The following is a 19,258-nucleotide window of genomic DNA, read 5'->3' as shown; positions in this document are numbered from 1 at the left end:
AAGTCCACTTGTAATTTACTTTCAATTTACTCATTAGTGGATTTTAAATAGGGGTAATATAGAAAAATTGAATGTAAAAGTTAGTTATTTTTTTAAAGTGGACAAGTATTTTGTAACAAAATTTTTTCTCAAAGTGGACAACTCTATTGGGACGGAGGGAGTTTTAATTATCGTAAATGTACTAATAATATATATATATATATATATATATATATATATTTAATTTTTATAAATATATTTATATATTTATATTATTTACACTTTTTTTCACATTTCGTGTCTACAATTTTGAAAAAAATATATTATTTTTCGTGTTTATTTTCTGTCATTTTATGTTTTTCGTTTCTATTTCGATACTACCTAACTCATAATAAAGTTAGACCGCACATACAATTTAATTGTGGAAATTCATACCGTTTGCTTGCCCATATGTATGCGTTCCTATTTGTTGGAGACGAAGGTAGGTTGTTTACTTGTGAAATGTGATTGAATATGGAGATGCTTTTGACAAACATATGGGCACCAAAATCATAATCCTTGTTCTTAGCATTTCATTTCCTTGTTTCAACAAGGTTTCTTCAATCTTGCTTTTAAATTTATTGGTTACTTTTAGAAAAGTCCTTTTCTAACACATTGGACAATTCAGTGCAAATTAGAGGGACCTATTTAAGACATTGGTACATATATTATCTTAATTATTGTAATTTAGCTATCAAGAAACCCAACCACACTAAAAGGGAAAAGGCGCATCCCCAATATAAATACCCTAATCAAAAAATTAGTGATTCTCAATTATCAAAATTAGAAATGATTTCACATTTTTCAATCAGAAAAATGATCCGATTGACATTTTTTATATAAAAAAATCATCAAATTCAACCGTTTATTATTAGATTCACAGTTTAGACTTTAGTTTTTACGTATATATATATATATATATATATATATGTGTGTGTGTGTGTGTGTGTGTGTGTGTGTGTGTGTGTGTTCTTTAAACTTTATTTTGTGTGCTTAATTCGAAATCAAAAAGAAAATTATGAATCAACTACGTGACTATATTCATATACATATACTAATGTAAAAATACATATAATAATAGTAATAGACTAATAGTAATACATATTACGAATCATTAACTTCAACATATAAAATAATGACTACGCATTTCAAGAATCTTGCTTGAAATGTAGAAACAGAATGCTACATCTTAGTAAAGGTTTTATTTGACTTTTATGCTATTTTCTATATCAAAATGTGTATTTAAATCTGCATTTGACACATAACGCAATCATTCCATTTCACTTTTTGGGCTCGATTTGAAACTTAATCTCTATGTTTAATTGCAAAGAAAATGTCATATAATAATTAACTGACAATTGTTCCCCTACTATAATATTTGTCGCTTTTAACTATTTCATACAAATAAAAAAAATTAATATACATACAGTTTTATTAAATTATTCATATTAATTATTATTATTTTTATATTTGTTAGTGTTTTTATATTTTTGATTTATTGAACGAGATAAATTTGGAAAAGTATTAACCATTATTTCCTCGATATTCTAAAGTGTCAAGTATTATCAATTAAAAACAATTATCAAAAGCGATAAATATTATGAATTAAAGAGAATACTAACCATCCCATTCTTTCTCAATTTTTCTTACTTCTTTATCTAGTCTATTACGACTTAAGTGGCAATTTGCCCCCTCAGCTTGTAAACAATGGGCAATTAACATATAAATTAATATTGTGGGTAAATTAATCACGAACTTGATAGTTATGGGCAATAAATTCCTTTTGGGCAAATTGGCTTACAATTTGAGGAGGCAAATTGCCAATTTAGAGAACAATTAGCTTACAAGTTGAGGGGGAAAATTGCCAAAATGGGATTAATTGTTCATAATCAACAAGTTCGTGACTAATTTGCCTACAAAATTAATTATGTGTTAATTGCCAATTGCTTACAAGTTGAAGAGGCAAATTGCCACTTAAGTCAGTTTTATTACTGTGCTTTTAGTTTAAATTTTTAATTCTTTTTTTTTGTATGTTCTCATTTTCTCTTCTCACCTTGCCTCTCTACTACAATTTTTAAATTCAATTTTATTTTTAAGCGATTGGTTCAGTCACACTTCTTTTTGTCTTTAGTACCATCACCAAAGAAGATATGCTCATAAGATATTACAACGTCTATTATTTCTTTTCTTTTTGCGGATTTTTAAAAATTTATGTAACCATGTCTATAGTTATTTTTTATTTTTACTATAATTTTGTTAGGTTAAACTTTCTCGCTAGTTTAGTTATATAAGTGTTAAATTAATATTCCTCTACAAGACTCTTTATGTTTTTTCGGAGAGCATTTTTTTAGTCTGTGCTATTGAATCGAAGCCCACATAAACGGGTTAGAGGGCTCGTCGACGGGCACCTTCACTGGAATTGGGCTGCGAACTCGGATACTCAACTGTTGAAAGTTTTTCGAAAAAAACTACTAGTGGAGGAAGACTTCCTAGGGCCTTTTCCTTCCCCCAACCGAGCAGTAGTTGTGCTAACGTAAAGCGAGGAATAGAGTCTGAACTGGCGAACCGAAGTCACTTTCAGTGTGTATATATGATGGTCTTAAAAATGAATAATAAATAAAAAAGATTTTACATTCATATCAAACACAACCTATTCAAAATAACGTTGTCCTACTGAACTCGCTGGCTCCACACTCGGAAACCTAGGGGTGTAACTGAGTCAATCTCGCTCGCGAGCTACTCGAAACCCGACTCGATAAAGCTTACTCGAAATCGAATTTTTAAGGCTCGTTTAATAAACGAGTCAATTTCAATCTCAGTGATACTCGGCTCGAAAGCTCGCGAGTAACCTCGTTTATATACTTCTATGCTAATTTGACATGATGTTATTTTAATTTTAAACCTTAAATATCTAATTCATATATCTTTCGTTAAGAAATATGCATAAAATAGGTAATATAAATTTATTTATATATAAAAAGAAATATAGTATTTAAATTTTTATAAATTTTTTATTTTTTATTGAAATTTATTAAATAATAATAAGACTCGATTAAACTCGTTAAGCTCGCGAGCTTTCGATAAACTCGATAAATACTCGATAAATTAACTCGAAACTCGACTCAAAATTAAACGAGTCAATCTCAATCTTTTCAGTACTCGACTCCGCTCGACTCGGTTACACCCCTACGGAAACCCATGGATCAACTAGGGGCACATGTACTTTCACCGTCTTTTAAAAAAAAAGTAAACACCTTTAGGCTGAAGTTGAGAAATCGGTTCTGACGAAAAACAGGTTGCCTCCCCTTTGAATTTTGTTGTTAATATCTTATAAATTAACAATTTATAATATCTTTAGGTTGTTTATTAGTTTTTGATCTCATTTTTACATTCTTAATGTTGCACACTATATGTTCGATGAAATATTTCAATAGGTTTTCTTAAATTTTTATAATGTTTCATTATTACTTAATGTGTATTGTAAATAAACTTTGCATTTGTTGTTTGATTTTTTCTATAATTTTATAAGGTTTCATAAGTTTCATAATTAATGAATGTGTAGTGTAGCTAAACTTTTGTATTTTTTGTTGATTAATTATGGGTTGATAGTTTTATGATTTCTTTTTTGGCTGTTAATTAGTTTTTTTATCCTAATTAATCAAAAAACATTAATACTTTTTCATATAATTTCATAAAGTTTTATAATGTTCCAAGTTCCTAATTTAGGTTATGTAATTGAAAATTATAATATGTCAATAGTCAAAATCAATGTCCAAATTCTTAATTTAGGATATATAATTGAAACTTTTTAGTTATGAAAAGAAATGATGTGGATTCATGTGCATAACATGTGTAATTGACGACGAAAATATATATATTCTGTCCTCTGAAGATTTTGAAAGTTGAATTATTTAAAAACAATTTGCTAACACTCTAAAAAAAGTAATATGCTAACTGCACTAACTTTGGACAATTGATTTTGAAAGTATTTAAACTATTGTTCTATTTTATTTTAGTGATTAAATTTCAATTTTATTGCGATAAAAAAATTTCTTACAAAAATACATATATAAAACAATTTTTCGGCAAGAAAACTTGCGAGATATAAATAATATTGTTTAAAAAAATCGTTGAAATGAAAGTATGTATAGGTAAAAAAAAATTAGATAAAATAAGCAAAAGTGTATGAAATTTTTACCGAAAAATCTTCAGTTGATATGAAATTAAAGTTTAATAACCCAAATTGAATATTTTAAAGTTTCGTCATCAAATTAAAGTTTGTGCATTGGCGGAGCCTCTCACAGACCCATAGCTTTGAATTTCGACTTAGAGTATAAAAAATTGCCAATTACAATTTATTTCTTACGGTTCACCCGTCGACTAATAATAGCTTTTAGCTACGCCACTGAATTTGGATATCGCGAGAATCAATTACCCGCACTAATTTAAATTTAGCAAGCTTTTCTCTCTTTTATAAAAGCAACTTTACTTACTAGTATGGAGAATTTATAGCAAGTGAACGTATCAATATGAAGCTTGGGACTGAAGCTTGGCATCAAAACAATAGCTCCATCTCCATGTGCCCCCATTTGATGAAGCTTCTTCTTCCACCCTTTACCTTAGTGGCAAGCAAAAGACATATCCTTTGCTTCACATTCTGAAATAAACAATAACAGCAGCATTGCACCCGAAATTCGAGCCTATATTACATTATATACGCTTGTTTAATCGTTTTATAATTAAGCGAATTCCGCTTTACGGTTTATTGACTAAAACATATTGAAGAAATCGTCATTTCAAAAACCAAACTTTTTTAATTTTTTTATTTATATCTTAAATTTTCAAAAACGTTGATTTTGATCTAATTTTTATAAGTACATTTTAATTGCAATCTTATTTAAATGTTTTTAAAATATATTTTTTAAAATTTAGCGCCCTAATTTTTCTTTTTAAGTATTTTTTTTATCAAAATCGAAAAAGTAGCATTGCATTAATGTAATTAAGGAATAATTGCATTAGTCATAAGCTGATGTCTTGGGAATGATTTTATGGGTGTTGAAAATTATTGGGGATATATAAAGGAGCTCTTTAAGTTGACCTCACCGTCATTCATCAAGAAGACACCTAATAACTTTTATGACCAATAATGCATGATGATAAAAAAAAAGGTAAGTTAAACTGTTCAACCCAAGAATTTAGGCACCATTTAAATTAAAATTTCTTAAAATCTATATAGACTTCATACTTATATCTATAAATATCTTTTTCTAAAAAAATTAAGGGGTAGGGAAGCATTTGTCGGAGGAATCAATTCCACGACCTAATAGCACTTATGAATTGATAAAAATAACATTGAAAAAAATAATTTTTTAAATAGTCTATCATCTCTAGAAATGAGATGATTAATTTAGACTTTCCTATACCAAAAAGTTGGAGTGTGATTTTAAATGATAGTAAATTTTAAAATAATAACCTTTTCAAATTTATTGATTTTTATGGCATTTATAAAAAATTAAGTGGTGATTAATGAACTAGACCAGCCGGTTTAACTAGTTGTACCGAGAATCAAATAACTGCTCAGTCCAATTAATCTAATGACTTAAAATTTGGTCCAACTGGATTAAATTGGAGGTTGAATCAGTAATTGAACCACTACAACCTACATTAGAACCTGTAGTCGAATAAAAAAAACTAGATCTAATTTTTTTAATTTGTTTACAATTTAACTCATATGGTTGTGAACTAATTGAATCAGTACGCCGGTGGCTACCGGTTCAATTAGATCTCTGTGTAACCACTCGAACCAAGAATTTGGATACTTCTAGTAGAAAATTCGGTTATAAATAAACTAACAAAACCTATGTGTGTGAAGGGGTAGTGTAGAAAGTAGACTCATATCATGTGACTCAAGGCAACTATATTATACTATTATATTATATACAATAAATAATTCCTGCGTACAAAAACACAGCCCATAAATATAAATAAAATGCATGGATGTAACAAAATTTCAAAACCAATAATAAGTCATCTCTTTTTAATCTTTATCTCTCTATCTCTAACCCTATCTGTTGTATCTCATGTATGAACAGTTGAGGGGAATGTTGTCTGGTTCGATGTCATTCATTTGAAGCTCTCTTCAATATCAAAAACTTTATAGTTTATATTAACTGAATGATTTCGGACCAGGCTTCATTCCCCCCAACTACCTTTTTTTATTTACATGTATTCTACTAAATATTACTCCTGTTCAGTCGCGGAGGTACTCACAGGCGGATTCATATGCCCGTCCTAGTTGGATTTGGTCCGAACGGAATTTTATTTAGAGAAAATTTACAATTTTAATTCCGCTCTGGTTAGTATGGAAAAATCGTCAATTAGAATTTCATCCCTAACTGTTCGTTCCGGACTAAATTTTGTGACTACTTCATTGTTGTTCAATGAATAATTGATTTGATGTTCTAAATCTTCTTCATTTCTTCGTTCTTAATTAGATTTTCTAATTATATTAATATTTTCATATTTTTAGTTGCAGGAGCTTTTCTTTTGTGGTGGTTTGATAGAAACATTAAGCAATTATAAATATTTCAACCGCCAGAACTGGCGGCCGGCTGGCTGGCCTCGTGTAAATCGGTATGAGTTCATCTTCTTCAATATCTGCTCTTGTTCATGATAAGCTTCATATATCTGCCGAGTGGGTCTGGTTTATCAATTCATGTGGGTCAAATTACAATTGAATATATTTCAAAAAAGGAAAACTAGAATTACTCGAGTTAAAACTAGAAAATCTAAAACTATAGTATACATGTAAATTTTAAAAATTTATTGTGGGGTAATTAAGACCAGAGAGAAGTAGAATAGAGTCGAGCGGACAAGCGAGCTATTCATAATTGACTCAAAATATTATTTAAAATCGACAAGATTAATATCAAGTCGAACTTGAATTCGAACTACTTTGGGCATCAAAATATTTGGGTCGTTAAGTTTAAAAGTTCAATCGAGTTTTATTATATTTTTATATCATAAATTTATTTCAAAATATTCATTATAAATAATCGAATTAAATCGATTTGAGTTTTAATTAGTCTATCGAATTTGAACTCGCGCTCTTAAAATACAACTCAATCAATTTCGTATCAAATTTCAAACTATATATTCTAGAGTCTAGTCGAGCTCGATCTGACAGTATTTCGACTCAACACGATTAATTTTTTAAATAAGACGCCAAGTCAATATGTTAATTTACTTGCGTTTCTTGTGATTCTCGTGTAGAACTAGAAAGTAATGTTTGAGTAAATGGAACCAAAGTTATGGGATTTGACAGGACTCACTGGATGAGAGCTTTAATAAAAGATACCAAAATAGTTTTAAGAGAAAAGATGGATGGGGTCTATAAATAATGTCTTCCCCGTCATAAAGTAACGTTTTGTCCGTGTATATATTTGTACATATAAATTAAATTTAAATTCTACCTTGTAGGTTTAGGGTTATAACCAGAAAGTTATATGTATTTTTCTCACATTTTTTTCATGTGTTAAGCATTAATTTGTTTTTTAATTCATAAATTTTATGCCATATAAAAAAAAGAAAAAAAAATAGTGTCATTTTGTACATATTAATTACTATGATAAATATGGTTTATGCACATTGAATGAGTTTGATAAATATACAACTAGACGACTTATTGAATATAAAATTATTGTTAAAATATGACCTAATAGTTTAAAGTACAATTTTTATTATAGAATTATTAAAAATCAACAAAAAAGAGTTTTGAGTATATAAGAAGCAAACTAAGGAATATTTTAGTATATTTTTCAAATTTATAATATTTAGCTAATATTTTACATCAAGTATAAGGGTCGGACCTCATGAAAAAAATAAGTGTATGCAAATAGCTCTGGGTCAAATTTGAGGGGGCAATTCAAGATAATGTGAATGATTAAATTAGGTAAGGAAACAAAGTCATCACCTAGACTTGCATGTTAATCGAAGCAACAAATTTGTGAGCTGTGGCCTTATAATGTATACAATTCCAATACATTTTTTTTTTGACTTAGCTTGAGCTGTGGCTTTATAATTTATACAATTCCAATATATTATTTTTGGATGTTTACGTATTTACCTCAAAAAGTGAAAATACTCTATGATTTTTTCAGATTTATATTTTTACTTTCAGTTTTAAAATTATTATAATTTTACTTTGTTATCATCTAATTATCATTCTGTTTATCATCTGGTTATCATGAATCTTTATGTAATTATTTTTTTACGAACATTATCATCCAATTATCATAAACTTATCATAGTTTATTATCATCTAATTATCATATTGTAGTGTTATGATAATAATATGATAATATAGTGACACTGACATGATAATCGGACATTATTTTATCATACATTATCATAAATATTATCATAGTGTTATCATATAGGTAACACAAACATTATCATCTCGGTATCATATGATAATATTATGATAACGACATGATAATATTATGATAACGATATGATAATCAAATATTATTTTTTACAGATTTTTTTTTTGTGCAGTGGTTTGATAACGACATGATAATGTAGTGATAATAACATGATAATCATATGCTATTTTTAAAATAAAAAATTGATTTTTTCTGCAGTGTTATGATACTTACATGATAATGCATTGATGATACTCATATGATAATCAGAATCTGTTTTTTGCAGAAAATCATTTTTTGTGTATAAAAACATTTTTTATTCAGATTTTTAAATATAAAGTTGAGAAAATTCCAGAGTAATTTATTTAGATCTGAAAGTTAAAACAAATCTTATTAATCACCACGATTTGAGGAAAAACGCTAAAATTAAATATGAAAAACGGCTGAGCGACGGCGGAGTGATGATAACAATGAAGAAGAAGAGAACAAAAATAAAAAAAATAAAGAAGAAGAAAGTGAAAAAAACAATTGCGAAAAAAAAAAGCAGAAGAAGAAAAGGAATAGAAAGAGAGAGAGAAAAATGACAGTTTTCACATAAGAGTAAAAAAAATATGGTTAGGATAAAATAATAATAAAAAATATATATAATAATAATATAAATAGGTGTTAGAGTAACAAAATGAAAACATTAAAATAGTAAAATATTTTCTTTTTAAGGTAGGAAATCATATTATTTTAAAATATGGAGTATTTATCCTAATTTTCTCTGACTTTATAATTTATACAATTGCAATACATTTTTTTTTTCTTTGGCTTGAGTTGTGGCTTTATAATTTATACAATTCCAATACATTTTTTGTTTTCATTAATAAAATAGTATGGAATATTTTCTCTGGTTTATAATATTTGTCGCATTTGATTATTTTACGTAGATTAAAAAAATAATAAATATATCGTTAGAAATTTATATATTTTTACTAAATTGTTCATATTACTTATTACTATTTAGATTTAATTAAGATCTCACATTTACCAATTAACTAGAGTAGCATTTTGTTAAAGTCATATTTAATTTTTATTAGGAACGCTTTTCTTTTTTCCATCATAAAAGAATCTCATATATCTAGTAAAATATTTTAGGTTTAGACAATGGTAGACAACGACGAAGCTAGACCGTAATAGGAGGTAGGGCACTATTTAACTAAAAAAATTAAAAAGTTTATGCTACAAAAAATATAGACTAAAAAGAAATTATTTTTTAAATTTAAGGTAGAAATTTTAATAAAAAAATATATGAATTTAATTATATTAAATGTAATTTTTTAAAAAAAAATTGAGGTAAAGTGTCTGTCCCTACCCTAGTTCTGTCTCTAATTGTAGAAGTAGGTAAGGCAGAATAATTAAAAAATCGAGCAAATAGTAAAATAAAAAATTAGTTAAAAGAATATTAAAAATTTATGTGATTTGTCAAATGACTAATTCCACGGATAAAAATAATGAATTCAGTTTACTTTATATCACACAAAAATGATAGGAATTTCATCCAGAAAACTAAAACACCAATTGAACACCAAATTGATTGAAGAAACGAAGAAACCTTAAAAAGTTAAAATTATTAAAGTATTACCCATCTGCCTATGCGCATTCTTAACCTTGCAAGGCACGGTACTTAAAATCTATAGTTAGTCACTAGGGATGGCAATGAGGAGGGGATTTTCCGTTCTCCGTGGGGACCCGCCTCTAATGGGGCGGGAAATCCCCATCAATTACCGCCATGGATACGGGGATGGGGAAATAATATTTAGTATGTTATTTATAATTTTAAATAATTTAACTTAATTTTTTTTATTAGTTTCTATTTAATTATAAATATATATTATTATAAAAAATAATAGTATTTTCTATAAAAATTTTTTTAAATATCTTATAAAATTATTTATAAATTATATTTAATTGTACGAGAAACGGGGATCCCCATGGGGATGGGGACGGGGATGATTTTATCCCATTAATTAAATGGGGACGGAGATGGGGATTCCCTATAGATGCGGGGATGGGGATCCCCATCCCCATCCCGCCCCATTGCCATCCCTATTAGTCACCAACGAGTAGAAGATAGTAGTCCTAATAGAATTAGTAATTTTCTTATTCACCTTGTGAATAAAGCAATTACTCTCTAAATTTTTTGCTCCTCCTTCTCTTTAAAATAACTCTTCTCCATCTTCATCTTTTGAAGGGTGAGACAAGGTGATTTTTCGATTTTAATCGGAAATCACCTCTTCTCCGCCCATAAATAATAAATATGTTATAGTTTTAGTCTTCCTTTCAATAAATCTCTTCGATGTGAAGTTTTATCTATTCGTAATGGATTTTATCTCTTTTCTTGAAAGAGTTTTTATACTTGTTTGTTTAATTTATGGTTTGTTTTCTTCGATCGTTTAAAAATTTTTAGTGATTGTCCAGACTTTAGAATCAATTTCTTGTAGATCTAAGATTTGTAAGGTTGTTGATCTAACTTCTAAGAATATCATTGATAAAGATGATCGGAAATACTAAGGTTCATCGGATCAAGCGGGTCGTGTGTGTGACCGGTTTATTGGAAAAAAGGGTAAATCCAACTACCCGCTCCAATGAAACTCTTGCTTCTCGTTTGGTCAAATATATGTGGATTCTGTGTCTAAATTTGTCGTTCCTTCGATCTACTTATTGCTTGTATCTTGAGATGTTTGTTAGTTTTTTTTAGATCAAAAATTGAAATATCCTATATCACTCTTGTTATATTACTTTCTTTTTGTGTCTTCATCGATGAATTTTAAATGGTTATCTTTTCAAAAGAAGAAAAAATCCTAATAGAATTATATTGGATCAAGAGTTTGATTGAATATGATTCGTTGGCTTGAGTATAGGGTTGAGTTTCTTGTTTAATATGTTACTGCATTATGTTAAACTTCAATATTCGTTTTGTTATGGAAGAATATGACTTGTTTTTGATTTTGGGCGGTAATTGGCCTTCTTCTTTCAAAGTGATGGGTTTAGGGAATGTTGGGCTTCCTTTTGATTTCAAAGTGAAATTGGACCAATGTTGGGCCAATAGATTTTAAATTTACTTTGGCTTGGTTATTAATCAAAGATTATAGATTAAATATCGACTTTTTTAAACCGGATTTTCTATCGTCGTTTTGACTTTTAAATTATTATTTCGATTGTTATTTAAAGTGTTTTGATAATTCTAATCGAAAAACAATAATCATATTTTTAAGCTATAGTTGTATGATTACTTAGGTAATTATTATTTAATTTAAACTTTGTCTTGATGTGCCAATTTGGGTAATTTACGTTTTAGCTTTCAATTATTTTCTTAACTTATTGTAATTAAGTAATTTTGTCGATAACTATTGGTTACTTGTATTTTAAGCTATTTAGTTTCGTTTAATATTTAATTATTATTTTTATCAAAAGTATTATTATAGAATTATAAATTGTGGTGTGTATATTTTTGATAAAATGTTTGGATCGGGTTAGACTTGGGTCGCCCGACATGTGAGGTTAGCTTGGTAGTTATCAGTAATTCGGCTAATCCGCTATTTGGAAATTAATTTAATTTATTATTTAAATAATATTTTCTAGATCGAATTTTAAAGTAGGAACTCAATAGACTCGAATAGCTTATGGCATTATAATTTATTTGAGTATTGTCCTTACTCTGTGTGGCTATATCTTGACTTATTATTTGTGCTAGTCCTATGTAGTGTCTAGAACTCTCTAGAGTTATGATCCGTTTTAATAATTGTTTATATTTGTTTAGACTCGTTGATCGTTCATGTTTCAGAGACGAACCAAGATAAGGTTGCTTGCCAGTTATCACGGGAAAAGCAAGCAGTGAATTTATATTTATTATTTACCGTTTTATTAAGTAAATTGTTATTTTGTTATATGTGTATATATATATATATATATATATATATATATATATATATATATATATATATATATATACATATATATATATATACATATATATATATATACATATATACATATATATACATATATACATATATATACATATATACATATATATACATATATATATATATACATATATATATATATATATACTGTAAACGTATATTTCAAACGGTTTTATCATTATAACTCTCAGTTGAAACATGTTACCTAATGGGTATCATTAGGACTGCGTGCGCACCAGTAATGATCTGGGTAAGATATATTGTGATTTGGGGTAACTCGTTTGAAGCCTAGCTCTTGGGACCTGATAGAGTAACTCGGTGTAGCACAGCTCTCGGGACTCTGGTTATGGATTAAGTGCGGTCGGTGGTAACTCGGTGTAGCTCAGCTCTCGGGACCAGGCCTTTTGTATTAAAGTATATAGATTTTAGAATATTGTGAAAATATTAATCGTAATGCCTATATAAAATATTTTAACTATTTTAAAGATTTTTCACTTAATAAATGTAAATAGTGGTATGAACTTATCTCAGTATATCTGACTCTGTTGTTTTTCCCATTTTTCAGGTTTATGATTTTGAGCGAGTCAGCTGGTCTTCGATTCTTTATTTTTTTCTCGGAGGTTTTTCTTTATTTTTAATAAAAATGTCAAACTGATTTCATTCTTAGACTGCAGTAGTAACTAGAAGTCTTTATTTTTCTAGTTTGTTGTCGGATTGGCCCGACATGGTTTATTGTTGCTTTGGCATTATTATGTTAACTCGGGTTATTTATTATTTATGCCATGTTGGAGTCTCGGAATTGGCCGAGCATTATTATTTAACCATTATTATTATGAACTGCTAGAATTAGGTTGGAGTCTCGGTTCCCCGAGCAGTGGTTTCTTGCAGGTTTATGTGTTTGTATGTTATCCGTCTAGCTACGGGTTTTTGTACTACATTACCTATAACCTAGCGCCGGTCGCGATCCATGAAATTGGGTCGTGACAACTTGGTGTCGGAGCTTTGTTTTCAAACTAAGGTCATTTGCATACTATGTGATTACTCTGTTAAGTGATTGTTGTGTCATAGATACTACTGCGGATATAGAGTTCATACCACTATTTACATTTATTAAGTGGAAAACCTTTAAAACCGTTAAAAATATTTAATATAAGCATTACGGTTAATAATTGGAACCCTAAACCACAAATATTCTAATTTATATACTTTAATCCAAAAGGCTTGATCCCGAGAGCTGAGCTACACCTAGTTATCATCGACCGCACTTAATCCATAACTAGAGTCCCGGAAGCTGAACTAACACCAAATTACTCCACCGAGTCCCGAGAGCTAGGCTTCCACAGACTTTAACTCTAAAAAATACTACACACCACATAGGAGTAGTACAAACAACGAGTCAAGGTAAAGCACACAGAGTAACATAAAACTCAAATAATTATCAAATCATAAACATTCAGGCCTATTAAGTTCCTGTTTTAAAATCGTTTCGGAAAATATTATTAAAATAATTATTAAATAATAAACCAAACAATTTCCAAATAGTGGGTTAGCTGAGTTGCCGATAACTACCAAACTAACCTCACATGTTGGGCGACCCAAATCTTACCCGACCCAACCATTTTATCAAAAAATAAATCACAGTTTATAATTCTAAGAATAATAATTTAATAAAATAATAAATTATAATTGAAAGCGGAACTCAACAGCTTTATACCAAAGGTAACCATTAGTTACCGACAATTACTTAACTAAATTAAGTTAAAGAAAACGTTTTAAAGTCGAAACGTAACTTTAGTCAAATTGGCACACCGAGCCGATATTTTATAAATTATAATTAACCAAGTAATTATTTGAGCATGGATTATAATATAAATATTGTTTTCGGAGTATAATTATTAAAACAATACAATTATAATTAAAGCCCAAATTATTTTCAGTTTTAAAGTGAATATGAATTAAGAACTACTGTAATTAGCGATAGTGGCAGCCAAATCAATCTGGTTCAAAATTACCGAACCAAACCAACGACAAGGACAAAGGTTCAAACCATTAATTCCTTAGCCAAACAACAATTACATTGGTTTCAAACAATGAAACAATTTTATAAGCATATGCCGAAACTTACGTAAAGGATTCAATATTTATGTAATTGTAAATCAGTTAACCAAATCTCCAAAGCAATATATACATAACATCATATCATATAGAGTAAGAATGACAGTAACAAATCCAAGAACCACAGCCAACAGCTTATGAATAACAATTCGTTTTGACGCTTTAAAGCAAGGATTGAACGTTCCAAATGAACGAACAACAAACTACAACGTTCTACAATTCCAGAGATGATTCGCTACAGATCACACGTGAGATTTAACGCCTAAACACAACAAGATTCATGCCCATCACAAGTTCAGAAATCGGCAACAACGTACATACAAAAGCGATGAACCGAACAGCGCATAAATAGAAAGATTGAACTTACCGAAATGGATTCCAACGCCTTAGGATTGTTGAGAAAGAGATTAACTGACGTAATGAAGAAACCAAACTCAGAACGATGCTAAAACGAAAGAGAACGAGCTAATAGACGACAGTGACGTTATCGAATGAACAAGAAAACTAACGAGAACTTACTGAATCCAAAAGCGATGGAAGGGAACGAACGATATGATGTTTCAGAGTGTTTTTGACTGAGAGAGTCGGCTAGACTTTTAATAAAAGTGATAAAACAAATTAGGTCAGGTTAATGGGTGTATTTATAGGCCCTGATATGAATTTACACGATAGGCGTGTTGAAGGGCGCGATGGACATTATTGAAACGAAATCCTGTGTTTCATGACAAATTGGATAAAATTAATAAATTTGGACTTTTGTGAAATTTTCATAAAAGGTTTGCCTTTCTTAGTCATTTGGCCATTTTATTATAAAGTTACTATCATAAAATATCTTCAGCTTTCGCATTTTCTTTTTTCGATTTAAGCACATTTAACTAAATATGGTACCACATCTCAACTTTTCAACTTTTAACATTAAAAAAACCGATTTTCATTTTTGTAATGCCTTATCCGATGTCGTTTTCGTCATTAAAAACGGCCAAAACAACATCATTTTACGGGAAAAACGCCTCAAAATGGCTCTAAGTTATAGAATAAAAAGTTTAGAAAGACTGGAAAGTTAGTGCCACGTTTGGTAGAAAGTGTTTAAATCAGAAAAAAACACAAAAGTTGAGATATTTTATTACAATTACCCTAGTCAATAAGGGTGAACAAAGGATCATATCAACCCTGAACTTGGCACGGAGTATTAAAAAGGTCCAAATTCGCAAAACTGAATCAAACAAATTCACAACTTGGCAGAACTGGATCGATTTCACCCCTCCCTCACCCTCGCCCACTCACAGCCTGCGTTTGAATCACTCTCCATAAAAGAAAAAATTGGTAAAATGTTTAAAGTAGTCGTTACTGTTTTTTTAATTCTTTAATTTAGTACTTGAAGATTTAAATAAAAAAAATTCTTATAAATTCAACTTTAGGAATTTTACTATACTTTTTTTATCCCTCCACCCAGCTAATACCACCGACATGCAAGTACCGACCACTGCCGGCGAGAAAAAATATTCGGTGCCGGAATGCTTTTTTGAAACCGCCGCCGCCGATGATGGGTTTGCTCTTCATCAGAGCAGGCCCATGGTTTCCAAAAAAAATGGCATCCGAAATATTTTTTTCCCAGCAACGCTGTTCGGTAGCGGCAGGTCGGTGGTATCCGGTGTCCGCGGCGGTTTTCAATGGGTGCAGCGCTCGGCTGCCGAAATGGAGCGATTTCCGGTGGAAAATGATGGGTGAATTGATCCGGCTTTGCATAGTTTAAGGGGGTGATATATCCCCATGATGTTTTTGATACAATTTGTCAAGTTGCTTGACAAATTTCGGATGCATTGTCAAGAAATGACCGGACAACAAAGTGTTAAATGCGACAAAACTTGCTTGAATCCCTTCGTTGATTCATCAATGCGTGGATAATTCTTAGAGATTTATAACCGTGTACATTTAGTCGACTCAACTTGACTATATCAGCATGTTTTCGACAAAAATCTGTCAAGTCTGAGTCATCTCATTGGCTCAACCTTGGCTAGGAGTTTGCTGATGAGCTCATAAGCCAAGCTGCAGTTTAGTACCTAAGCCAAAACCATAATATAAACTTAATTACGACTAAAACTAAGAGAACTTGTACAATGCTCGTACATGAGAATATATAGTCTCTTCTAGCAATACCTTTAAGCTTTGTACTTTATTTTTACGTTTTATTTAAAATGAGACAATACAGCAGAGGAAACTACCTGATTTGAGCCTCTCCTTTTTTCATGAATCCATTTTCAAGCTTAGCAGTTCCATAGTCAACAAATTATATTTCTTCATACTTGTTTCAAACTTTAAAATGCACAAATGATGAGTCTTATCAAACTGTTATTTGATTGTCTGATTGGAAACCTTATGCAACTTCAGTCCTCACAGGACTGATACATATCAAAGAACTTGAAGCTGCCTGCATAATTTTGACAATAAGAAATATGAGTAGCCTTAACTTGTTATGCTAGAAGAAACATAAGCAGCCAAATCAAAGCCATAAGATATAACTTATTACTGAGAGCTCTGTTTCCAACACTATAAACTTATCAAGTGTTAATAAGTTTCTAAGTTCAGCACCAACTATATTTCTCATATTACATATCAAACAAAAACTCAACAAATTGCCTCCTCAACGGATTAATTGACACATTGTTCTATCATTTTCAGACAGTAGTTTATTTGTCTCCTTGAATGAAGCTGGAGACATGATATGTGAGTAATGCACATGGGGATGCATCATCAGCTCTAAAAAAACTCGTACAAGATTGTATTCATGTCTTTTTCTAAACTCGTCCTTTATGTTTATAAAAGGATCAAGTGCAAGAAAAGTAATAGCCAGCAAGTCAAAATTATTAACACAAATAAACTTTTTCCGTAATCTAACCAAGGAATAAAAGTAGGTATGTTGAATAAAAAAAATTAAATGCGATGCTAGAACCTAGAGTTAGAATATGTGACATTCAGTTATAATGATTGATAAGCTTATTTGGAAAATACACATACTGACCTTTCACAACTCTGGAGATAGCATGATATAGTTGGTATCATTTCATAAATAGATTTACAAAAACAGTCAACCAGAAAACTTACTTAAGCGCTTAGCTCAATTTAGGAGCATTTTTTTATTTCTTTCAGATGTTAATGTAACCGCCAAGAATGTAGTTACAGTTTCCAGTCATATTTTCCCTGGTTCTTCTAGTACTTTGCCCCCACAGCCACAATTGTTTGTCCATACTGTGAAATGCCAGTCGTAAACCTTCAAAAATAATAAGGAAATACTCAGCAAGTATAATATCTAAAAGAAAAAAGAATACAATCACACACAAAATGAAGGGTATGCATGAACAATTATTTAACCATCTAAGGCAAGAAATACAAAGTAAGTTTATAAATAATTCATTAAATAGGGATTCAAATTCAAGAAACTACTACAACGAATTTAATCGCCGGACGCACCATTAACAAACGACGGGAAGTTGGTTATCTTTAATCATAAAGAAAAAGTAACAGCAAATAAGGTAATAAAATGAGTTGCCAAAAATACTAATAATGAACAAATATCGTATCTAAAAAAGTGAATCACATGATTTTTCTATAATTGTAGAAAAATTAAAAAAGCAGAAGTTCCCATATATTTGAGGCTATTAAAGTACTCTTAATCAGACATTTAAAAACTTACAATCATAAATGAAAAGGCATGCATAAGAATACGTACGAGACCACATTCATGCACAGCAGTTGAAAACTTGCAATCATAAATGAAAAGGCATGCATAAGAATATGCATTAAACTTTTCTTGAGCTTTAAATTTAAATCCATATGTATCCTATGGTGCTCAGAGTGAGGAAGTTGTTGAATACGCACCAAGTCCAACATAGATTGCTTTGATTTTTCACACTTCTTCCTTGTATTTTGGAAATCATGCCCAAGTAACATGTCTGTTCTGGGTCTCAGATCACTGATCCAAGTCCAACAAGCTCGAAAAGGGTAATGTCAAGCTACAGTTCAAGAGTACATGCCATTTAAACTAAATTGCAGAGTCAAAAGCTTAAGAGCTCCCAACTGTTTACAGAAAATATCAAACAACAACATCCTCAGCTAATATATTCCATTACGTACAATTAATTAATACATTCTTCTTCAACAAAGTTAAGATATCATACTTTACATTCTAGGTGCCACATGTGTTATAGATGTCGATCTACTAGGGTAATGTGAAGTTTCAAATAAAATAGCGATTGTAGAATGAGAGAGAGAGTCATAAAAATTACTCCCCCTGTCCTATTTAAGAAGTCACATTGTCACTTTTATGATGTCTCACTTACGAAGTCTCATTTAAATTTTGATTACTCTTTTAACTTAAACTACATGCAAAACAAAACTGAACTTATTAAATGGGACGGAGAGAGTATTTACTATGCTTAGAAGCTTTAGATTGTTCACGAGTTTGAATATAAAGAAGTACCAGGGCACATAAACACACCCCCGGTTTATATAATAAATGATTGCCCTACTTACTAAACCTGGATGGATTTTAGAGCCAAAACGTCGTTGCCAAGGGAATTTGACACTTTTTCAGTATCATGATGTCTAACATCTATCCCAGTATACACATAACTGACCCCCGGTTTATATAATAAATGATTGCCCTACTTACTAAACCTGGATGGATTTTAGAGCCAAAACGTCGTTGCCAAGGGAATTTGACACTTTTTCAGT

The 19,258-nt window shown here is 30.1% G+C and overlaps 1 long non-coding RNA gene across 1 annotated transcript; it reads left to right on the top strand.

Annotated features, from left to right (window-relative positions):
* Positions 1-5,942: 5,942 nt before the first annotated feature.
* Positions 5,943-13,233, top strand: LOC126685940 (uncharacterized). Its single transcript, XR_007643754.2, has 4 exons — positions 5,943-6,373; positions 6,548-6,651; positions 12,247-12,320; positions 12,978-13,233. It is a non-coding gene; the product is annotated as an uncharacterized LOC126685940 (long non-coding RNA).
* Positions 13,234-19,258: the final 6,025 nt, after the last annotated feature.

The sequence above is a fragment of the Mercurialis annua genome, linkage group LG6 (assembly GCF_937616625.2).
Source record: "Mercurialis annua linkage group LG6, ddMerAnnu1.2, whole genome shotgun sequence".
NCBI lineage: Eukaryota > Viridiplantae > Streptophyta > Magnoliopsida > Malpighiales > Euphorbiaceae > Mercurialis > Mercurialis annua.
Note: the sequence above shows the minus strand (reverse complement) of the source record. Positions and strands in the feature narration are given on the sequence as shown.